The sequence below is a fragment of the Gopherus flavomarginatus genome, chromosome 4 (genome assembly GCF_025201925.1).
Source record: "Gopherus flavomarginatus isolate rGopFla2 chromosome 4, rGopFla2.mat.asm, whole genome shotgun sequence".
Taxonomy (NCBI): Eukaryota; Metazoa; Chordata; order Testudines; family Testudinidae; genus Gopherus; species Gopherus flavomarginatus.
The window spans coordinates 44,371,079-44,378,085 of NC_066620.1; positions in this window are offsets into that span (position 1 = coordinate 44,371,079).

The window sequence follows — 7,007 nt, forward strand, 5'->3', positions numbered from 1 at the left end:
GCCAAGCATATCCTAGATAAAGGTGTGTTAAACTCCCTGCACAAACACAGGATCTGGCCCCAAGACACCTTCATATTCTGCAGAATGCAAAACTTTCATTTAAAAAAAGAACTGAGCCCTTCTAGTTGCAAAAGTAGCCTTTTGTACAGAAACTAATGTAGCTCGGTAGACAAAAAACAGTTCTAAGAGGAATGAAACGTCCCATTTATCCTAGTGGCACATTAAATTATCAGTAGTCTCAGACTTAACAGCCAGAGCTTATAAAAAAATGTAGACAAACCATCTAGCATGCAAAATGTGAGTGCAGCTGCATGCCTAATTTGCTTTGCAATTATTCTACAATTGTCCAAATAAACCAAGGACAGAGATAGTCCTGGTGCTACAAATTCCCTGCATAATTTCTTTCCCTTTTCCATGAAGTTATGACACTATAGGTTTAATTTGGGATCACTTAGTATTGATTTATATTGTCATCAGAAAATTAAATGTAACAAAAAGAGATGTTAAAATTTCACTCACCTCTCCATAGGTCTGAACTTCTCATTTTAGTTAAGAAAAAATACCTGAAGTTATTCACACACACACACACACACAAAAGATTAAATTTGTTATAATATTTGTACTATTCAAAAACATCTGTTGCCTTGAAGTTTGTATCAGCTGTAAAATGTGCTCTTAGCTAGAGTTTTCCATAGGAAGTCTAAGCCCAGAAGAAATGTCAATATTTAGGCTCCTATGCCAAAATTGATAGTATATGGACGGGCTACTGCAGTCATGCGCTTGCACAGCTGCAGGAGTAGAACCATAGTTTGGCGATTTTTTCACTATAACACACGTCTTTAATTACGCTTACGTTATTGAATCACACCTTTGATATCCCAAGCAGTAGGTATTTTATCACCGAAATTCAGTTACCTGTGAAATGGGTTGTGGCAGCTGTTTGGGAGTACAAGTGAAGATTAATATCCAGTTGAAGGCAACAGGAAGAATTTAGAAAAAACAAAATATCAGCGTAAGAATAATGCAAGAACACCAAACGCTGATGCACAAAGTACGATGGGACAAGTGCTGGGTGCCATTTTGTAGTCTTTTTTTTCTTTGTTAGCAAAAATTGTAGATTTGGCAAAACTGAAGTGTTTTGTGAAGTCCTGTCAGTTTTGCCCAATTGTTTTGGCAAAAACACTCTCCACAAACTTTTTGGAAAAGGTATCAACTGTTCATTTTGATGTTTTCAAAATGAAACATTTCAATCTTTTTAATCAAAGTGACTTCATTCTGAAATAGTCTTCTATTAAAAAAAATTAAAATGTTAAAAGCTTAAAATCTTAACAAAACATTTGTTTTACTAAAAATGAATTTTTTCAATTTTTATATTTCTCAAACATTTAAAATAAATGATTTTCTTTGATTTTCCAGAATAGATTCATAGATTCTAGGGTCAGAAGGGACCAATGTGATCATCTAGTCCGACCCCATGCACAAAGCAGGCCACAGAACCCTACCCATTGTCAGCAAATGGAAGAGAAAGTAACTCATATTCCAGTAACTGAGGTTCTTCGAGATATGTGTCCCTGTGGGTGCTCCACTGTAGGTGACAGTGCGTCCCAGTGCCATTGATCGGAGATTTTCGGTAGCAGTGACTGGTCAGGACGCATGCACTCAGTTGGTATCTCCTGTCTCGTTGGAATCTTCCTGAGTGCATGCGTCCCACACCCTCCTCAGTTCCTTCTCTACCGTGGAGAAATCTCCAAAGTAGAGGGGAGGAGGGTGGGGAGTGGAGCACCCACAGGGACACACATCTCTAAGAACCTCAGTTACTGCAAGGTGAGTAACTTTCTCTTCTTCTTCGAATGCTGTCCCTGTGGCTGCTCCACTGTAGGTGAACGTAAAGCAGTACCCACTATGGCTGGTGGGATTTTGGAGTTGTGTGAGGAACAAAGGTAGAAAGTACCATATGGCCGACTGTGGTGTCTGCTGTAGTATCCCATGCGATAGCATAATGTTTGGCAAATGTGTGGTCAAATGTCCACATAGCCACCTTGCATACGTCTGTAACAGGTACGCTGTGGAGGAAGGCAATGGATGTTGACATTGCTCTAGTAAAATGAGTCCTAACACCCTCTGGTGGTTGAATATTCTGGTCTGATAGCAAAATCTGATGCAGGTGGAGATCTACTTGGAGAGTCTTTGTTTAGAGATAGCATCACCCTTTGATCTCTTGGTAGTAGAAACAAAAGCCATGGGGATTCACAAAATGGTTCAGTTCTGTCAAGATAGAATGCACGAGCCCGTCGGACATCGAGGGTATGTGATGCAGCTTCCTGTGGAGTCATGTGAGGGTTGGGATGGAATACACATAAGTGTATTGACCGGTTAAGGTGGAAGGTAGACACCACCTTGGAGAGGAATTTGGGCCAGGTTTGCATGGTAAGCTTGTGTTTAGAGAAAATGGTGTAGGGAGGGTAGGCCATCAGGGCGCTTATTTCACCAACTCTTCTTGTTGACGTTATGGCAACCAAGAAAGCCACTTTCCTGGACATGTGGAGCAGGGATGAAGTGGCCAGGGGCTCGAAAAGAGGTTTCATAAGAGCGCAGAGAACGAGGTTGAGACTCCAGGAGGCTACTTGTGAATAAATCTCAGGGTAGAGAATTTGCAGGCCAGTGAAGAAGTGTTTCATGGTGGGGCATGTGAAAGTGAATAGCCATCCAGAGGGTCATGGAAGGTGGTAAAGGCCGCAAGAAGTACTGTGATAAAACCAAGTGAAAACATGTCCTGTTTTAGTTTGAAAAGATGGTCTAAGATGTTGGGGAAGGTTGCAGTCTGGGGTATTAAGCATCTGTGGAAGCATCAGATGGAGAAGCATTTCCACTTTTGCAGGTAAGTCTTAGGAGTGGAGTCCCTTCTACAGTGCAGGAGGACATGTCGGACCTGTTCTGAGCAGGCTAATTTGTGGGACTGAAACCTTGAAAGAACAACATCATCAGATGGAGTTTCCAGAGCTGCAGATGAAGAAGCCGACCGTAGTTCTGGGAGAAGAGATGCGGTCTGTCGGGGAGAGTACGGGGAGGATGGATGGACATGCGTAGCAGGTAAGGATACCATGTCTGCCTGGGCCAAGCTGGGGCAAAAAGTATGACCTGGGCCTTGTCCTCTGTGATGTTGCGTAGAACCCTGTGTATGAGTGGAATCAGTGGAAAAGCAGATGAAAGAGTTGTTCCAAGGAATGAGGTGTGTTTCCGAGTCCTGTTCTGGAGCAAAATAGATGGCATTTGCAGTTTGAGGAGCGGCAAATAGGTCTATCAATGGAGTGCCCCAGTGGGAGGACAGCTGTTGGGGTATTGATGGATGTAATTCCCATTCGTGTTTCTCGGAGAACTGTCTGCTGAGTGTGTCGGCAGTAGTGTTGTGATACGTGGGCAGGTAGGAAGAGGTGACTTTTATGTGATGATGTAGGCACCAATTCCATAGTTTAATGGCAGTTGTGCATAGGGAGTGAGATTGTGCTCCTCCCTGCCTGACAGCTCGGAGTTCTTGGAGATTGATGTGCGGACGCGTCTCTAATAGGGACCAGAGGCCCTGTGCCTTGTGGTTGCCTAAGTGCACTCCGCAATTTATCTGGGAAGCGACCACGGTTAACATGAATACTGGAGAGTGTGGATGGAAGGGAACGTCCGTGCATAGGTTCTCTGGTTTTGTCTACCAATGTAGGGAGGCCAATATGTTCGGTGGCGGAGTTAGTGTGATGCAGAAAACTATGTCTGCTGGGTTTGATGAATGTATATATGGAAATAGGCATCTTGTAGGGTGAGAGCTGTGAACCAGTCCCCTTGTGCAGTGTGGGTATTGTTGCGCCCAGTGTGACCATCCTGAATTTTTGCACCTGTACAAGCATGTTCAGTTGGCATAGATCCAGTGTAGGTCTCCACCCCCCGCCTTTCTTCTGGGAGTAGAATCCTTTTCCCCGATGTTGCATCAGCACGTTTGACTGCATCTAGGTGGAGAAGATGAGCCACCTCCACGCAGAGAAGGTGCTCGTGAGAGGGGTCCCTAAGAGGGACAGAGAAGGAGAAAGGATAGGCAGGGAAAATAGGAAAGGGATGGAGTAACCTGACTGAGCTATTTGCAGGACCCAATGGTCCTGCGTGATCTGTTGCCGGACATGGTGGAAAGTCTGGAGGCGGTAGCCAAATGGGCAAATAGACAGTGGAGTCAAGGGGTGGTTGCACGTACCCCCGACCAGCACTTCAAAATTGTTTGTTACCCAATGGTGGGAAGTAGTTGGTTGTGCCTGGGTTAGCCTGCATCTAAGAGGTCTGTTGCGGTTTTTACCAGTGTCATACGGTGTAGACTGGGGTTGGTGATATTGTTCTGTGCTGGGCGTTTGGTAAGGTTGATACCTGACCCTCCCCAGGAGACAAGGGTAAGTGTCCAATGTGCAGAAAGTGGCTCTAGAGTCTTTCATAGTGTGAAAGATTTCATATTGGGTTGGTTTGTTTGTGTGTTTGTGGGAAAAGAGGTTATCTTTGTGAAAGGAGAGACTCTCCACTTTGGACTGCAAATCTTTGGGGATATCAGATGCTGAGAGCCAAGAAGACCAGCACATCACCACTGCAGTGGTGTGGGCTGCTGGATCAGACACATCCAAGGATGGTTATAGTGCCATGCTAGAAACCAACTGAACTTCAACGAGGACTAACTGGAAGTCTGCTCTCCTGTCCTTCGGTATATGGGAGGCAAATCAAAGAGCTTGTTGTAGTTGTCATGGTCATAGCTTGCAAGGAGAGTAGAATAAATTTGCAATTCTAAATTGCAAAGTAGAAGAGTATAAACCTTGCGGTCAGGACATCAAGATGTTTGAGGTCCTTGTCCTGCAGAGTGGGCCAGTAGAGTAGCTGCTTTGTTCTGTGTGTTGCTGCATCAACCACAATAGAATTGGGTTGTGGGTGGGAAAATAAGAAATCAATGTCCCTCGCAGGCATGTAGTATTTATGTTGAGCTTTCTTGCATGTTGGTGAATGGAGGAGGAGTCTGCGAGAATGTACCAGCTGGTTCTAGGAAAGCTTTTTCTATGGGCAGTGCTATCTTTGAAGGTGCAGAGGGTTGGAGGATTTTGAGAAACTTATGTTGTGTCTCCTGGACTTCCTCCAAAGGGATGTCCTGAGTTCGTGAAATTGCATAAAGCCGTCCATGTTTTGTGGAGATGGAGGCATAAGGGAGACTTCTGCTGCTGATGGCGAGGCAGGAGCCAGTAAAACGGGGAAGGAGTCAAAGCCCACGTCTTCAGGAGGGGTTTCAGGAGCTCTAGATGTTGATAGAGCTGGGGATATAGGTATAGGATGAGCTTGCGGTCTGATAGAAGGAGCGCAAGGAGAAGCAGTGGCAGGAGCCGACCACGGGTACCACTGAGGTCAGGGCATCGGGTAGGAAAAAAAAATGGATCCTGGCCACTGGGGGACAAAATAGGGAAACTGAGGCTGATTCTTATGATGCCCCATGTCTTGGGGTATATATGGCTCCGGTGGAGGGGGAGACTCAGGCAGGGAGAACCCTGCCTGCTGCTGTGTGCCGTTCTCACTATCAGTGAAAGCATCCAGGTCATGTGAGGAGAGCTGCTGTTCAAACAATGAGCGCTCCCTGTCCCGGAGCAGAGAGTCAGGCTCAGCGGCCACAGAAATATCCTTCTGATGCAGGAATTGTTGCTGCTCCATAGGCTGGTGTGCTGCAGAGCATGAAGTCTGAGCAGCAGCCCGGAATGATTTTAGTTTCACTTTGGCAGAGCCGAGAGCTGTTTGTGAGAGCCTGGCAGAGGGTCTGAATCTGCTGGGGGTAGCAGGCAGGCTCGGTGCCGGAGGTGGAACTCATTGTTGGCACCAGGTCCATTGTCGGTGCCGAGGAAACCGGTGCCGAGGAGAGCTTCCCGCTGCGGGAAGTCGGGTCCCTGCTTTAGAGCCCGGTGAGAGTTGCTTGTAAAGTGCAGGGGCAGTTAGAGTTGCTTGCTCTCGTCGCTGACAGCATCAAGGGTAAAGGCTCTGCAGGAGATCAATTACCCTCGAAAAGCAGCAAAGAATCCTGTGGCACCTTATAGACCAACAGACATTTTGGAGCATGAGCTTTCGTGGGTGAATACCCACTGACGAAGCATCTGAAGAAGTGGGTATTCACCCACGAAAGCTCATGCTCCAAAACGTCTGTTAGTCTATAAGGTGCCACAGGATTCTTTGCTGCTTTTACAGATCCAGACTAACACGGCTACCCCTCTGATACTTAATTACCCTCGAGTGTCTCTGAGAGGAGACATTAGGGCTTCCTGCCTCTTCACGTGAGAGGGTGAAGCCGGGCTCCGCGTCGGTTCTGCCTTGGCAGGGGAGCATGAGGGAGCAGGTTTACTCAGGGCTGTCCTTAGCCATAGGCAGCCGCCTAGGGTACTAAAAGGTCTGGGGGCACCGCTCTGCAGGGAGCCCAGACAGAGGGGAAGCAGTGGAGAATGTAAGAGCAGGGCTGCTGGGTCCTAGAGAGAGCCGAATGCAGCACAGTCTGAGGGAGGAGATTGGCTGCTGGGAAGTCTCTGGGAAAGGGTAGGGGAAGGAACTCACCTGCAGGGGTGGCAGCTTATAGGGGCTCAAGGTGCTCAAGCACCAGGAATATTCAAGGCTGGGCCATGTGCTCCACCAATATTTGGAGCTGGGTTTCTCCTCTGCCCCCACCTCGGAACTTCCCTGGCTGAAAGAAAACAGCCAGTGCCTCTCTCCTTTGTTTGGGCTGCTTTTGCCTAAGGCTATAGAGATCATTGGGAGGCAGCCTCTTGGAGCACTGGGGGAGGGGAAGAGGAAGAGAGGAGGGGGAAGGAGGCACACACATGCTTGGGAGCTCTCTCCCCCGCCCCCCCGGCACTTAGTGGCAGCAGCAGGGATGGGGAGACCACACATGATGGCAACCCCCCTGCCCTGGTACCCATCATAGGGGAGACGAGTGGGCTTTCTGGACCTGAGAGAGTCACTAGGAGCAT